This window comes from Panthera uncia, chromosome B1, assembly GCF_023721935.1.
Source record: "Panthera uncia isolate 11264 chromosome B1, Puncia_PCG_1.0, whole genome shotgun sequence".
NCBI lineage: Eukaryota > Metazoa > Chordata > Mammalia > Carnivora > Felidae > Panthera > Panthera uncia.
Window position 1 is genome coordinate 79,184,178 of NC_064811.1, and position 17,902 is coordinate 79,202,079.

The window sequence follows — 17,902 nt, forward strand, 5'->3', positions numbered from 1 at the left end:
ATGTGGCTACCAGTCAATCTCTTTCAAGTCTGATACTTTTCTGGATGAATTGAATGTTGAGCCAGGCATAGAGGGAATCTAGATGTTTAGAAAAATATTTTTGGCCATATTTCTAAAATTATTCAGAAACCGAAGCCATTCTTTTTTTATAGAATTGTGGGGGCTAGGGGAGAGGAAAGAAAAGAAAAAAAAAAGATGCCCCTTACTTAATGCAAATATCAACTTCAAACTGACAGAGAGCCATTTTTTTTAAGTAAAAAGTTTAGGAAGCTTGTAGTTGCCATACAGAACAGAGTCACCAATTAATCCCCCAAATCCATGGGGAGAAAGACTGTCACTCAATTTTTGAGGGGTCCCTTTTGACAATGCTAAAATTTTGGTAAAAGATAGCAGAACAGAATCTAATTGTAAGAAATATCTAGTCTATTTATAATAATTGCAAACCAATTAAAAATGTTAAAAGGCTATGAATGATACTGTGATATATTTATTGCTGCAATGGACATGTCTTCCCTGAACTAAGACCATCACACAATTTCAAATAGGCCACTAAGCACACATTACATGATCACAGTTTTCAGCTTCTTTTGATTTAGGCTGAATTGGAACCAGTGACCTAGAAGCAAAGAGTGTCGTATTCCATTACTAAATGTCTTCGCTAGTCTGTTACCCTCAGTTTTTTTTTCCTTTATCATTTTTATTAGCAGCATTCCCATTTTTATCATCAGACAATTTGAAAGATCTCAAGAATGTGCCCTGACACAAATTATAGCTATTGTTTACACTACCTTCTTGTAAAGACAGACTATCCCCAAGTGTGCGATTCACCTTGAATTATGCCAGCCGCCGTCCTATTTCAGTATTTGTTCTTCTTTTATTCTCTGTTATAGTCTCTAAATGGCATTAGATGTGGTTGGAATGACAAGTGCCATTTCAGCTCCATAAGCGAAGGTGAATTCAAGAAGGAGCCACCAGACACCTGTCCATCATAACCTGGGCAAGCTAGCCCCAGGAGTAGAGCTATGTAAATTGTTCCAAAAATGTGCTCACTGCTTTTATTTGATATATATATTCTTTTCATTTTCACCTCACAGCCTCACAGAGCTTTGTAGCATGCAATGTAAAAAAAAAAATCACCCTTGTTCCTTCATATTTTTTTCAACAGGTTAATGCAAAAATATAATAGAAATTGGAGTTCTTTTTTCTTTGGGTCGTATGTATTTTTCTGTAGACTTACATTTCTTGGAATGCCTGGCATGTCTACAGTGATCTGTGAAATAGAATGCCTAGATAGAAAGGGAAGTAGATCAATATCGCTTTAACAGAGAAAGTGCTTCATGAAGACACATTGGTACATAATTAAACATAACAAACATTTCCCAAGGACAGATTTCTCTAACTCAACAAAATCAAACCTCCATTCCCTTGTGCTTTACCCTGATGAGAACTTCATAACTTTGGAGTGCTGGAAAGGGATTTGGAGGACAAGTATGCTAGCTATTTATAGAAAATGATAGGCTCCCAGCTTAGAGAGAAACCTTAAGCTAAAACAAATATGTTTAGAGGAAATGGTATGGACAGTATAAACGCTAAAGAATAGTATATGGAGGCACATGGCTTGCACTAAATCTTAGTTTTTGAGCTTACTTGTTTTCACAGTTCCTATAGTTGCCATTATTTGCAATTTCCTTATGAAGTTTTATAAAAAAAAATCTCATAATCAAATCTATAAAGATGGAGATACAAAAACAGTGTTTTAGGGAAATTTTTATCAACACATATTTCTTTTTTTAATGTAATTTATTGCCAAATTGGCTTACATACAACCTCCAGTGCTCATCCTAACAAGTGCCCTCCTCAATGCCCATCACCCACTTTCCCCTCTCCCCCACCTCCATCATATTTCTTACAACTAAAATTATTTGGGAGTATCATTTATGGGTTTATCAACCCTTATTGTACATTTATTAGGTTGGGGCTTTCAAAAGGAGATGCCAAAGCAAATATTTGGAAACAAGTAGAGTATTTGGAAGGTGACCGTAGGGAACACAGTGAAGGAGTGAAAGAGTAAGAAATAAAAGGGGAACCAATAAAGTTTTATTAGTGAGTGGATTACTGCTGTGGGAAACTGGAGTTCAATCCTGCTGTGGACGCTCTAAGAGATTTTGTAGAATTATTTCACCTAGGGAGGAAAACAACAAGCTGTGTACCCACTACTATTCATTGATTGAGAAGCACTCCTGGTGGCATTAACTCCATGCCAAGCACAGTTCAGGTGCAAAGACTGGACCCAGGAAAAGGGGAGCAGAGAGCTATTGGTATGAATAGAATATGGCACAGTGGAATCTGACTTCAGAAGTGAGCTGAGGGATATAAGAGGAATTCCCACAGGGTCAGTTATAATGCATATGAAAAACCTTAAAGCAAGGGAGAGCAGTACAAAGGAGACCACTATCTAGATAGATTGTATTTTACAAAATTGAGAGTACTCAGCAGTTGCTATAAAAGAGGGTTACAAGCTCTCATTTCCCCAATGTAATTATCTCTATCTATTTACAGTTTTTATGGGTAAGAACTCCTCCCTAAAGAGAAAATTCTCTTTAACACTTTCTTCTTTACTACATATATTAGAGGCACGATGTTTGTTGTTCACTAAATACCATTGCCAAGCTGTCAAGCTCTATTTTCAAAGTCAGTTCATTTTGTAAAGATATATGACTTGAGGCTCAGGGGAGGTTTGAAGTGATTTACAACAGCGTACACAAGTACAGATATCCAGGGCTTCCATTCCCTATCTTTGGAGTTTAAGAGGATCCTCGGACCATTGAATAGGTAGGGATGTTTGTTCTGGAAGTACAGTTCAGATATGGTCAAATAGAGTTTCAGGGCTCATGCTATGTCAGTGCTACTGTGTGAACAATTGGAGATATTCTGAATGCTGTGAAAGGGAAGTCTTTTTTTTTAATAATATTGAAAATAACTGCTAATGTGCTTCCTTAGCACTGGTGATGTGATTTAGATGCTCCCTGGAAGCCAGCGAATGGGTGGTTGTGTTGTGGGTGAAGTATGGATGCCCGCCACTGCAGACTTCAGTCATGTCCACATGACCATCCCTCTTCTGTCTCCTGCAGAAGCCCACTTCTCTCTCCTGCAGAATAGCCCAAATCCCTTGCTATTATTCTCTTCGTTTTGGGCTTTTTATTTCTTGTGGGCCAGAGAAAGGAGGGAGTCTGGCACCAGTGCTCCTCTTTCCACTCTTTTCTTGTGGTTCAAATTTCATCCCTAGAGATTTTAGGGGTCACACCTTTGGGCCTCACCCAGTACAAATCCAAGACTTGCAAATTCAAGACTTTAACTTCATACCAGTATTTGGAAAATAAAAGCACCAAGAAACATTCTCCTGGGGCTCAGATTCTGCTGTGATCTCCATTATCTGAGACGGGCCATTGGAGTGGCCCAGCTAGCTGAGTGGCAGGTGGGTGCACTAGACACCAAAAGGGAAAAATTCAAAATAATATTTCAGAGTTTTAACTTCCCATAAAAATCACCTAAAACCTGGAATCGTAAGCAATCTCTATGTACCTTATAGACACTATATAATAATGATAACAGTGCCTAAATAGGCATACATTGAAATGGTTTGGTTGGAAGTTTTAATTACTCTGTGGTTTAGCTAATAATATGATTTAGATGCCAATTTTATTTTAATGAACCAATAATTTTTAAATGTACTTGAAGGTGTTGACAAAAGTCAACACCTGATAAAAAGTGGTGATCCATATTTCACAAGTATATTTTCATTCCTGTGAGTTGAAAATAATATACAGGTTTATAAATTTGTTTTCACTATACTAAGTTATGTACAAAATATATAACTTATTTTCTATTAAATTATCTGATCTTCTCAGAATCTCCTCTCCCCGATCCCACACACAGTATGGTAGTACACATGAGCAAAACAAAACTAAGCTTAGGATAATGTATGTTGCTTATCCAAAAATTTAAATGGTATCTTTAGTTGACTCATTCTCTTTTAGATGAACTGTAAAACTTTACAAATTCTCCACTCTCCCCCTACCTCCAAGTTCTTTTTGTTTCTTTCTAGGATGTAGTCTGGATGTCAAGGATATGTGGCACCATATGTGACAGGTAGGTCTCTGGAAGTCCTTCAACCAAGGCAGGTTCTCAGGTTCCTCACTGGTGTCCACTTAAGTGTGATTGGTCGATACTGAAAACCAGACTAGTGACAAATGAAGGGCACTGCTGCCCTTCAGCATTCTGCAAGGGTTTGTTGGTATAACATCCAGGATGTATATCTCAGAGACTGATTGTAGTCTCTGTCAGTAGGGTATGTCCAGACTGTGATCCCCCTGGGCTGTGGACCCCTGATATTGATCTATGATCTCCACATGTGTCTGACCCAGGCTGTCTGCTGTACAGCCCACAGCTTCAGTTCACATTGCGTCTTCTCTAGCAAACTCCTTAGTCAAGACCTCCACTCAGACTATTCACTGACTCTCTTAATGCACTATGAGGTATCTACTTAACTGTGTCTACTCTGAAGAGAACTTGATAACTGCAAGTCCTTTATCCACCCCAAAAGATGTACCACGGAATTTATTGCTTATATGATTTGTATGAGAAGTTTCTATGACATAGTTTATTTCCAGTGTTTGAAAAGGAAGGGAGAAAGTGCTTCTGCTACCAGGAACATCCAGATGTTGGATACAAACAGTTCTGTTCCAACAAAAGGAGTAATGAGCTACCAGAATTTGTTATTCTAGAATTTAAATGCAACAGATTCAAGGAATGGATCTGTCTGGTTTGTTGCTTTACATATCAAGAGCAACATATAAGTGCTTGATAAGTATTTGTTGAATGAATGAATGAATGAATGAATGGGTGAATGACAGTAACATATGATTTGCTCAAATCGCAACTGAATGATATAAGGCTTTTTTTAGAGGTGAAGGAGTTCCCTTGTGTCACAGTGTTCTTTGCTTGAGCCTGGGATGTGCTCCTCATGGGTCATTTCACTAAAACTTTCTTTAAGATGCTGAAGAAGAACCAGAAGTCTTGCTGTGATAGAGTCTTCAACAGAAACTAAAAATGGCACAGACAGTGGTGTTTGTATTGGTCACTGGCATTGGCATCTTCACAGCATTTTGACCTTGGCAGATGTTTACTTCTTGGGACTCTAGCATATTCAGCTACCATGAGATTATCTATAGAATGACTATGGACATTGGCATTTCCATAGGGCATCAGCAATGTGGGTGCAACTATATTGATATGGTTTCCATATCACAGCAGCACTCTCAGTAACCACTGCCAGTGAAGTTGCTGCTTTCATTAGCAGTGTCCCACAGTATGTGCCTGCAAGTCAAGTTAGAATAGGAAGAGAGGAAATTGAGAAGTAATGTAAAGACCAGAATAATGGTATGTGGATATTATCAGAGGTTTTAAGAGGAATCTGAGTTGTTTTTTTTTTCAGAGAAGACGACAGAAGAGCTAGAAAGCAGTTTTATGTTTTATGCTTATAATTGTGATCAAATTTTGTATTTTAAAAATAAGGGATGAAATGACCTAGAAATCCTGGTGTGTGTGTGTGTGTGTGTGTGTGTGTGTGTGTGTGTTCAGATATAATTCAGTGACAAAACTGACAGCAAATTCAAGGTTCCAGTCCTATTTTTACTCCTATAAGTTTTGGGAGTCTGTATAATTACTACAGCTTTCAGAAATTCCATTTTCTCATTTTAATTGAAGATATCAATTCCTGTCCTGCTTACCTCACATGCTTACTATAAGGATAAAAAAAGATAATGCTTATGAAAATCTTGATGAATTAGAAAATGCTTTACAAGTGCAAGAATTATTGTTTTCCATATTAATTTGGTGAATAACGTATTGAGTAAATTGGTTAACAAGTAACAAAGATTCAATCAAACTAACTTCAGAAAAATGGAATGACATTTTCTGAATACAGCAAGTTCATGGACCTCAAGGGCAAGGCAATAATCAGAGCCAGGCCTCATGTGAATAGGAACTAGAAATGGAAACATGAAGGATTAAAGCTCTTCTCCCACTTCTCTGGGGTCACAGGATTTCTCTTAGTGCTCCACTTTCCATGAGTGTATCTCATTCATCTCTCTCTTAACTGTTTTCCTCTGAGGTTTTTCTCCCTCATAACCTCTCATGCACAATGACTCATATTTGCCACTGCAGTTCTTACTCTACCTTATCCCTTCCTTTTTTTTTTTTTCTTTAACTCAACCATATACCTTTCACTGTAACTGTATTATTGCTTCAAATTTCTTAGATAGGGACCTGACTGAATCTGCTCTTTGTGATAAAGAAGGCTACATAAATCATGAGTTACCAGTAACTCTGTGTCCATTAGGTCTGATTAAATCAAAGTTCCTCAGTGGTCCCATTGTCTAAGGCTGGAGCAATGTGGTCAAGATGTTCCCTGCCTACTCGTGGTGGCTAAAGGAGAATCAAGTTATTTGAGAAGAGGTTGGGGTAGAGCAAGCTGTTTACAATGCTGTAAAAAATCCTGTGCTAGTTCAATTTGTGAAGGGTATCTTAGTCTGTCTGGGCGGCTATAATAAAAGTACCATAGACCAGTTGGCTTAAACAATGAGTATTTCTCAAAGCTCTAGAGACTGGGAGGTACAAGGTGCAGGCAGATTTGGAGTTTGGTGAGGACCAGCTTCCTCATAAATGGTTGTGTGGGTTCTCTTTTGTAAGGGTACTAATCCCATTCATGAGGGCTCCACCTTCATGACCTGATCACCTCCAAAGGCCCCACCCCCTAATATCATCACATTGGAGGTAAGGACTTCAGCAAGTGAATTTTGGGATGACACAAATAATCAGTCCATAACAAGAGGGCAACAATGGAATTACATGAGACCACTCATTAGTGGGCATAGTTGTTGGATCTGTGGAATAAAAACACAGACCTTGAAAGGTTAGAAAGAAGAAAGAATGGTTTCATCCACTCCAGAATTTTGCTTGGGTCTGCCTCTGAATATTATAAATTTCTACTCAGTATTTCATTATTTGTTTTTTGCTGACAATAATGAATGGGTACACAGATATATGTAAGTGAAACAAGATTCTATTTAAGTTTTTGTATATTAATAAAGTATTATAGGACTTTGATGTGGCAGCAAATTTCCTTCCTAATTATGTTCTGTTAAAGTGGATCCATATTCCTTGAATACACATATTAATAACCTTTGGAAATTATTAAGGAACCCACACCTTTTCTTAGTGGATAGAGCAAACATTGACACACAAATGACTAAGCATTTACAATGCCACTAAAGTGGCATTTGACAAAAGATGCCGTAAAACTTAAACATGATACTTTCTAACAAATATTTAACATTAGGATTTTTTTCTTATTTTTTGTTTTTTTCTCTTCTGCAACATCCTTACCTTTCTTGTCCTTGAGGCACTTTGATTGAAGAGACTTTGCTCCTTGATGCTTTGCACTTCTAAGTAGAGACCAGGTGCCATTGATTACTTTGGGTTGACAGATGACACCAATGTTAGTTATCCTTTCTGTCTCTGTGCATGAAGCCCAGATGCATTATGTCATTGTAAAAAAAACTGCATATGAAATCAATAAACTCAAGGAAAATGGCCATAAAGCAACAATTCTTTAAGTTGAAGGAGAGTAAATTGCTTGTGCTACCCAGATAGTTTGGAATTTGTTGCTGTTTCCATAAGAGAGGTTTTCTTTCCAATACCTTCAGGGTTAGAAATTATAGTTAGACACTCTAAGCCTAAAAATCTGGTGCATTAATCTTTATATATGTTATTTTCCATTGCATCTTTCTTTATTTATGGAAATCATTTTGCTAGAGTAATACCATAGGCTATACAATTTGTTTTCACGAGGAATTAGAGTTTTAAAAAAATAGATCAAAATAAAACTAGTGATGAAATACCATTTGAAAAGTACCCTGAAGAAATTACTATTTATTGGTTTTGATAAATGTTTCCCAGATTTTCTTAGAGGGTGGAAGTTTGGCTGCATTTATAAATCATCATTTAACACTCTAGTGACTTTTGAAGTTAACATTTTGGACCATCAGTTCTTTTGTTCTAGTACTTATCTAATGGCTTGTATCCTATATCATTTTTTTCTTATTAAATAACACCCATGAGAGCTTATCATAAAATGGAGCATGTGAAAGCGATAGGAAAGATTTTCAAAACTGTATTTCATCCCAAAATCTTCAAAAGAGAAAAAAAAGAAAGCAGTAGCCAATTGAAATTGTGATTATAGAAACACTGTCCATACTAATGTGAATTCATTTTATTAAAAATTCAAATGTAAAAATTTTCAGTACAATAAATGCTTTAGGTCAGTTTCTTGGTAGTGTTTCTAGTACATCTCCAGTTCCCATATATGTATTCTCTAATATGTGGATTGCTCCAATCAACTCAGCTTATGGACTCAGCAATAAGAGTTTTAATTAAACACACTGAGTAATTCTCATGAGTGGAAGAATCTCATCTATATTGACCTAGGACCCAAGTCATAAGCTTTTCTATAAACTGACAATCAATGTTCCTGATACTCTATCTTATTAGTCATAGATAATTATAATCGTAATCATAGTATTATTCAATTAATAATAGGTTAAAACTAATTTTGTCTTTAAATTGCTGTTAACTGTATTATCAATTATTTATTAATTTTTAAAAATGAAGTCAGCTTTTGAAAGAACGTTATCAGTAGATGCAGGAGTCCAGAGACCCATACACTCAGGAAAAATCCTGGTCATTAAATGAGAAAAAAAAAGTAGTAATAATTAAGATTACCAACTCTAATAACTTTCACTGAAAAAAAAAGCTCACAGATTCATAGTTTACTAAATTCTGAATATATTCTAAAGTTTTTACAGTTATCCTTTTGTTTAATCTTTATAATAATTCTATACAGTAGGTATAGATATCTCCATTTCAATTTCTCTTTTTTAACATTTATTTATTTTTGAGAGATAGTGAGAGACAGAGCATGAGTGGCAAAGGGGCAGAGAGAAAGGGAGACACAAAATCTGAAGCAGGCTCTAGGCTCTGAGCTGTCAGCACAGAGCCTGATCCCGGGCTGAAACCCACAAACCATGAGATAATGACCTGAGCCTAAGTTGGACCCTTAACTAACTGAGCCACCCAGGCACCCCTAGATATAGCCATTTATAGGTAAAGAAACAAAGAAACAGAAATTTAAGTTTTTTCTCCAGGTTATGTGTCTAAGAATTGATGAATCCAAGATTTAAAGCAAATCCGACTGACATTCAGAGCCCGTGCTTTATCCCCACACTTTTCTCTGGTTAAGGAAAAGCAAGTCTAGCAAGGGTTTTATTTTGATGTATTTATTGTGTGTGTACAATAAAGTTAACTTCCCTGCTGACACTTCATATTTGGTACACAGAAAGGACATCTTGTTCTTCAGTAGCACTTGAGTGCCCCTGTTCCCTGTTTCCCCATATCCATTCCATCCTTACCTGCTCTGCTTTATGTTCCAGTCCAAGGCTGCTTTTCCCTCTGTCTTCTAGTTGGATTTGGAAAACCGAAGGAATCAGTTGGAGGTGAGAATTCTGGAGGAAGGAGTATCTGGGATATTTATTAAAACTCGTTCCTTCTTTGTGAAAGACTACTGTTTTGGCAGTAGCTCACTTTCTATGACTGGAGCTCTTGTCCAGTTATATAAGGCCACACCCTCCACCAGTCACTTCAGACCAGGGATAGCAATAGCTTTATATTATCCCCAGCTCTGAAAAGCATCTTTTAGTAAATTCTTTTCAATTATTCCTTTGGGTGTCTATCTCCTTTTGGGATCCTAATTAATATATAATCCTTGAGAGTAAATCAGAGAGCTTCTTCCTAGGGAGTGGTTATTTGATTTAGCTGCTATTGTCATGCTGCAAAGAAAGAACAAATAGAAATTTTGTCTGTATATACAAAAGAGTTCTGGGAAAGATCTAGCAATATAAATCATCAATTTAAGAATATGATTGTAGTCATCATCCCTAGCTAAGATATGTGATTCATGGAGACTTAGATTTGGCTTAGTAGAGGGTTATCTGGGAGATAGAACTTTTATTAGAGTAAAAGGTACCCATGTTGTAGATCAAGAGGTCCATCCAAGATAATTTGAAGACCGCTAAAAAGGATTAGGTAAGGTGTTTGTATAAATATCCATAGTGATGTGAGGCTGTGTTTACCCAAGGCACAATAGTTAAAGAACAATACCTTTATATCATATCTGAGCAGTGTGCCCCACAAGAACTATTCTGGATGGAGACAGAGCAGGGGTGGCCAAGAACTCTTGTCAGAAATGCAGCTGCATCTGCTGAAGAGAGAGGACCAAGGTGTATTCTTCTGTGTTTGATCCTGTACTCAATGAGATGTCACATTTTAAACAATAAAGTTGATGACAGAATGCCAATGACACTGAACTAAGAAGTGTAAGTAGCACATCCAAAGAAGACAAGACTGTCCCAAATGACCCTAAAACACATTCTGCAAAAATAACATGAAAACCATTAAGTAGAGCTCAGGACGATATATTTAGCCAGAAGAAAATCAAACTGCACAAATTCAATATGAATAAAACTTTCTTGTAGAAAAAGAAACCAGAAAAAGAGTTAGTAATGAGAACCATCCAGAAAATGATTTTAGAATGATATCCAACACATGATATTAGCTGATGCAATATTTTTAATGCATTGTAGAGTGTCATAAATATAGTTTATAAATTATGTAAAGAGTAGCAAGGATAATATCTTCCCTTCAAGCAATTATAAGCGATTCTATATATTAATTCCTTGGTAAAATGCTGTTGTCTCAGTAATCTATTGTTACAAAACAAACCATCCCAGAATGCAGTAGCTTAAAGTGACAGCTCTTTATTTGTTCATGATTCTGTGAATTGGCAGTTGGGTTGGGTTAAGTTGGTGGTACTTCTGTTAGTCTCACCTGAGTCATATACTTAGCTGCAGTTATCTGGTGCCTCTAGTAAGGCAGGCCAGATGGTCCATCCAAAACCCTACACACACACTGGGCATCTGGTGCCTTCTTGGTTGGGTGTCTCTTTCCAGTGGTCTCTTGCCCTCATGGAACCTATCTCAAGCTTCTTTACAGGGTTACAGGATGTTCTAAAAGGGATAGAGAAGGTTCTGAAAGTAATCTTGAGGCCTGGACCCAGTAGTTGCACAGTATCAATTCCACCACATTTTGTTGGCCAAAGAATATCTCAGGGTGAGCTCAGATTCAAAAGGAGTGGAAATAGACTCTACCATTTGATGGAAAAGTACTAGTCACATTGCAAGGAAACATGTACAGATATAGGAATGAGCTGTGGCCATCTTTTGCAATGGACCACAGATATATATAAATCAGATATTTTCCTTATTTTATGCATAATTAAATAGGATTTTTAAGTCAATAAAGTATGAATGATCCTGAATAATACCCAGTTATAGGACTGAATTTTTGGTCTTTTATGTATACAGGTGGACATATATTCAAGACTTTTCTGTTCTCACATATACAAAGTAAAACAAATCCAAGATTGGTGTTCATTATTTTACATTTATGACCCTACCTACCAGTCTTTCTGCTTTCCAGTTACATGGAAAAAATCCCAACCAAAGACTTTAAATAAAACTATAAATTTAGGTTAAATTATATCAGTTAAGATTATCACATTTTTGGGGTGCCTGGGTGGCTCAGTCGGTTAAGCATCCGACTTCGGCTCAGGTCATGATCTCACAGTCCGTGAGTTTGAGCCCCGCGTCGGACTCTGTGCTGACAGTGCAGAGCCTGGAACCTGTTTCAGATTCTGTGTCTCCCTCCCTTTCTCTGACCCTCCCCCGCTCATGCTCTGTCTCTCTCTGTCTCAAAAATAAATAAACGTTAAAAAAAAAATTAAAAAAAAAAAGATTATCACATTTTGAAAAATGTGAAAAAAATTTTAAAAATTTCCTAAATATTTGAAGTAATTTCATGATGAGAAATGATGTTTATAAAAGGTAATCTGTAATTGAGACACCCTGAAAAGATAGATTATGTGTCACACTTACAGGCACTTATAATTTAATGACTTCCAACTGGCTGTCGTGTTCTGTGCCCCTAGCAAACGGCATCTCTTGCTCTCCAAATTGTTTCTTCCTCTGCATTCTTTGGATGGCAGTCACTGGAGCCAGAGGCTAACAATGGAAGATGTTCTTCTAACAACAACATCTGCTTGCATTGTAAAATTAGCCATGCATTAGTAGCTTTTGCTTTTAGTTAAACTTTAATTGTGAAGAAATAAGATGCATGCACAGTACTTGTTGACGGATACATTTTCTTCATAGAGGAAAATTGTCAAGATGCTTATATGCATGAGGTTAAATAAAATCAGAGTCATTAAAATTTTCATTTCCATGAATAATATATATTGGAAAGAATTAAAATAGGAATTATAAAATGTTCTCCTTTTTTTCCACAAAGAGAATTTTTATGAAGAAAATGTGAAATATAAATATTGTTGTTGCTACATGTATCACAGTGGCCCAACAACCAATATGTCTAGCAGGTTCTTGAAACCTAGCACCTTCCCAAGGGATTTCTGTTCTAGCTTCACCATAGAACAGGATACATCTGTGGCTACTCTTGGCATGAGAAAGACGGACTTGTCTGCAAACTTTGATGGTCAAGCTTATTTCTACTTCACCCAGAAAGAAAAAAGTTGAGGGTCTGTGGAGTAGGTTATAGTATCACTAAGACAAAGGAAAACATTGCTCTCAATAACTGATGTCAACCTTTGATACTGCAGAAAGGGATCTAAGAAGGAACAGAGACTAGGCTAGACCTGTGGGGTGACTCTTAACCTAGTGATTCTTTTCAGGATGTCTCTGGAGTTGATAGATGTTTTGAGCAGATTTAGTGCCCATTTTATACATAGTGTATAATTTAATTCACTTACCTGGATAGTCCATTTAAAATATTTTTCTTACCATAAATGATCCAGATTATCCTCTTGTATATGTTTAGATTCAAATATATTTCTAAATATAATAATAATTTGTTATGGCAGTTGATCTAGAAAACACAAACTTGATTATTTTTCCTTGCTCTCCATATTTCAGAAGTTGGAAAGTGATTAGTTCAAGTATGTAAAGTTAGAAAATCATTACTAAATTTTTAAATCAAATTTCTCATATTAACTTTTTTATTTAATATATGAAATACAAAAGTTTTGTACAAATTTGTTTTTCTAGAAACTATTTGTATGGCTACTGTTCACTTTATTCTCTAAGAATAAAATATTCTTAGGAAAAATCCCCCAAACTTCCTCTACCCAAATTAGAAAACATGCCAGACTTGCATCTCTGTTTTATAACATTTGCAAAACTAAATCTTGGAGAGCTATGTGCTCAGATATGATTCCACCCCAAACTTCAGTACCTACAGTTTAAACCACTATTCAATACTAACTTGGTTTATATTTCTAATTTCAAAAGTAAGAATAATTTTTCTTGGTAAAAGTTGCTGTTTCATATTAATTGAGTTTTAGATAGAACTATATGTCAACTCATTTACACATTAGGTTTCTGAATTTATTTTTTCTTTCTGTTGGTATAAAATACTAAAAATAAGTTATGAGGAGTAATTAGGGAAAATACCTTATTCACTTGACTTCTGGAGAGAAACATCCACTTTATGGAATAGGAAGTAGATAAGAAAGGACTGAAAATAAAACATAAAATTATAAAGTAAGGCACCGGCATCAACCTTCTTACTTCTATTAGTTAGACCTTTAGTTTCTGAGGTTTCTTCTGAGAGAAAATTGTGTCTCATGGTAGCTTCAGAAACAACAAAGAAAGACCAAAAGAACATTAAAAAAATACTATGGTCGAATCAATTTTGGAAAACAGTGCACATTTTATTTCTCATTAGAGATTCAAGCACAAGCTACCACATTAGAGACTCTGAAAAGTTTCTCAGAAAAGAAACCTATCTTACTTTAACTCATCATTTTCTAAATATTTTATCATCACAGAACACCTTTTTCTCATAACGACTATTAATATCCTGAGGCCAAATGTTTCTGCGGACACTTGGGAAATGTTCAGAGACAATGAAAATGTCTTAGCCTTGATGCTTTAAACCTGCTCTTTTACAATAGTTTTGTAGATTCTGATTATTTAGAAGCAAATTTATTTTAAAGTTGTCAAAATTTCATCTCTGAAGTGTAAAAGTATTGACTGAACTTATTATTCATGCAGAATAACCCAAGAGAATAATTTTAACAAGTGCAATTAAGTCAGATGCATGAATTAATTTCAAATAACAAACTATTTTTGGAAAAGGAGCATTTTGAAAAAAAAATGTCAAGGATATCATGATGGTTTAACTAATAATTATCCTGGCTTGATTCTGGAAAAATAATATATGTACAAGGAAATTTAGACTTATAATAATCAAAATATATGTGTGGTTTAGCTATCCTTAGAGTATCTGTGGCTTTTCCTTAGAAATTCTGAAGAAGCTATAGGTAGAATTAAGAATCATAGGTGAACTAACATAATATTGACCTTCATATCCATTTCAGTAGCCTGTTTAATTCAAATCAGTATTTACTGAGTGCCTATTATATGCAATTCCCTATGTAGGCTTTATGTCAGCTGTTTCCTATTCTTGACTCTACATCACCTTATTACATGTTGACATTAGCACTCAGAAGTTATTCTAAGTACAGATGAGAAAGCTAAAATCTACAGAAATTAACTGACTTGTCAAAAGCTTCATAGTTAGTAAGTGGCACAGTCAAAATGTAGACCCAGATGTTCTGCCATCACCTCCAGGGATCTGTCCACATGATTGCATATTCCCTTCATAAGTTTTTTATCATGTGTGAGATCTTGGGGCATTGCTGCTAAAAACGCATGCTCCAGAGGGGCACCTGGGTGGCTCCATCAGTTAGGCTCTGACTTCCACTCTCAGGTCATGACATCGAGGTTCATGAGCTGGAGCCCCGCATAGGGCTCTGTGCTGACATCTCAGCCTGGAGCCTGCTTCAGATTCTGTGTCTCCCTCTCTCTCTGCTCCTTCTCCACTCGTGCTCTGTCTCTCAAAAAATAAATAAATAAATAAATAAACATTAAAACAAAACAAAACAAATAAAAACAATGCTCCAGAGACTGACTGGACTCAGACTCTGTCACTGCCATTTCATTACATATAACTTTGGGAACATAGCTTAATTTCTTTGAACATAGTGTCACATTCATTAAATGGGAATAATCTTTAAGAGGATTGAGTTAATAAATGTGAAACACTTAGAATAGCACCTAGCACATAATAAGTGCTCTCTTACTATTAACCAAAATAATTTTAGTAGCTTTGTAATTTTGGGGGGAGGGGAATCAATTAGTTATTTCTTCTTTGTTTCTATTTTATATTTTTTTAATATTTATGAATATTATTCATAAACATTGTTTAAAGATTCATGAAACTCTACAAATGTATTGTCTTATTATACCTTAGAGACTGCTCCTTTTGACTTTTAGAATTTATTCTTTTGGTATTTTCTTTCATATTTTTATATAACTCACAATTTATTTTTATTTCTATATTTTAACGTTGTAGAAATTGTCATTGGACTGTCATAATGGAAAATTAGGATTTAGCTTTCTGTCATACAGCTATATCTACATCACGTATTCATGCTTCTAATTTCCCAATATATACAGAGTAATTTTTGGTCTATTCGATATTCAACTTTATATAAACCACTGCTATTCATAGCTGAGTCAAATAGTAAGCTATGAAGAACTCTTCCTTTACTGCAAAACTTTTGTTTTCTTCGGAGTTAATGATTACCTCTATTTTTCTGCTTGATTTTCCATATACTTGTCACTAATTTATCCTCCTATTCTTTTCCAGTTGGACAATTCTTTTATTCATATACTAAAGGCATTCAGTATTCTATGAATTTTCATATTCCAAAGCCTCCTTTTTTGAGGGTAGGAAAGGAATACACTTTTTCATCCTCAGTTTTTCTTTGCTGCTGCTTTGTGCTTACACCCATGACTTCCACTTCCAGGTTTACTCCCTTGATTTGAAAATCTGTATCCTCTCATGGGTTTCTAAACAAGTGCATTGGAGGTACATATTTGAGACATTACCTATATAAAAATATCTGTACTTTGCCTTCACATTTGAATGATAGTTTAGCTTGTTTAGATTCTAATTTGAAACATACTTTATGCTAAAAAATATTATTATCTTTCAATGCTGCTAAAAAATAGTTCACTAAGAATAAAAAGTTCTTATGTCTTTGACTTTTATAATAAGATCCTTTTTTCTCTCTCTCTCTGAAAACCTTTTATTGTCTTTGTTCTGAAATTTCACACAAATGTATCCTTTTAAATCTATTTTCATCTAAACAGTAGCATTAGATAATTCAAAAAATAAAATAAATATCTATGAAACCATACTGATATAAACAAATAAAGGTGTTTATGGGTCTTTCAATTAGGAAGTGTACTCAAATTATTTTGTTAATAATTTCTTACTCTGTCTTCCCTCTTGTATGCCTGATATTTTGGAGTCCTCTTCCAATTTTCTTATCCTCTCTCTACTATTTTTTTTTTGATTAACTTTTTATCATATAGGAGAATACTTCAACTTAATCTATAAACACATTTACTGAGTCTTTCTATTCTCATCATTTTAATTTGCAACAGGTATTTTTTTTTTGTTCCATAAGTGCTATTCTTATAGCATTATGCCCTTGTTTCATGGATCAATGTATTTTCTTATCTAAGAATATCATTAGCACTCCTTTTCTTTTTTAAGTTTTTTTTTTCGTGTAAATTTACAAAAAGGTTACAATAATAGTCATGTTCTCATATACCCACACTTACTCACCTCAAATGCTAACATCTTGCATAACCATTGCACAATAATCAAAGCAAAAACAAAAAAATTAACCTTGATGAAATATTATAAACAAACTATAGACTTCACATTTTACCAGTTTTTTTTTTTTCTCTAATGCCTTTATCTCTTCCAGGATTTGCAATTGATCATCATGTCTGCTTAGTTTCTTTCAGTCTGTGACAGCTACTTAGTCTTTCCTTGTCTTTCATGACCTTACTTTCTTTTTTTTTTTTTTTTTTTAACGTTTATTTATTTTTGAGACAGAGAGAGACAGAGCATGAACGGGGGAGGGGCAGAGAGAGAGGAAGACACAGAATCAGAAGCAGGCTCCAGGCTCTGAGCCATCAGCCCAGAGCCTGACACGGGGCTCGAACCCACGGACCGCGAGATCGTGACCTGAGCCAAAATCGGACGCCCAACCGACTGAGCCACCCAGGGGCCCCTCATGACTTTACTTTCAAAAAGTATTTATTGACCGATGGGGCATCTGGGTAGCTCAGTTGGTTGAGTGGCTGACTTCGGCTCAGGTCATGATCTCATGGTTCATGAGTTTGAGCCCTGCATCAGGCTGTGTCCTGGCAGCTCAGAGCCTGGATTCTGCTTTGGATTCTGTGTCTCCCTCTCTCTCTGCTTCTCCCCTGCTTGTGCTCTATCTCTCTCTGTCTCTCAAAAATAAATCAATGTTAAAAAAATTTTTTTTAAATACTGATCAATTGTTTTGTAATATTTCATTCAATATGGGTTTGTGTGGTGTTTTCCCATGATTGGATTGAGGTGGATTTTGAAGAAAACTGTCAAGGTAATTTGTGCTTCTCAGTTTACTGTATCAGAGATACATGATGTGGGTATATGTCTTACTACTGATGATGTTTACCTTGATCACTTAGATAGTGTGATGTCTGTGTTTTATCCACTATAAAAGTACTGTTTTCCTTTTTAACCTTTG

The 17,902-nt window shown here is 35.6% G+C and overlaps 1 long non-coding RNA gene across 1 annotated transcript; it reads right to left on the reverse strand.

Moving 5' to 3' along the window:
• Positions 1–10,915: 10,915 nt before the first annotated feature.
• Positions 10,916–12,266, reverse strand: LOC125923965 (uncharacterized). Its single transcript, XR_007458206.1, has 2 exons — positions 12,108–12,266; positions 10,916–11,180 (listed from the first exon to the last, which is right to left on the reverse strand). It is a non-coding gene; the product is annotated as an uncharacterized LOC125923965 (long non-coding RNA).
• Positions 12,267–17,902: the final 5,636 nt, after the last annotated feature.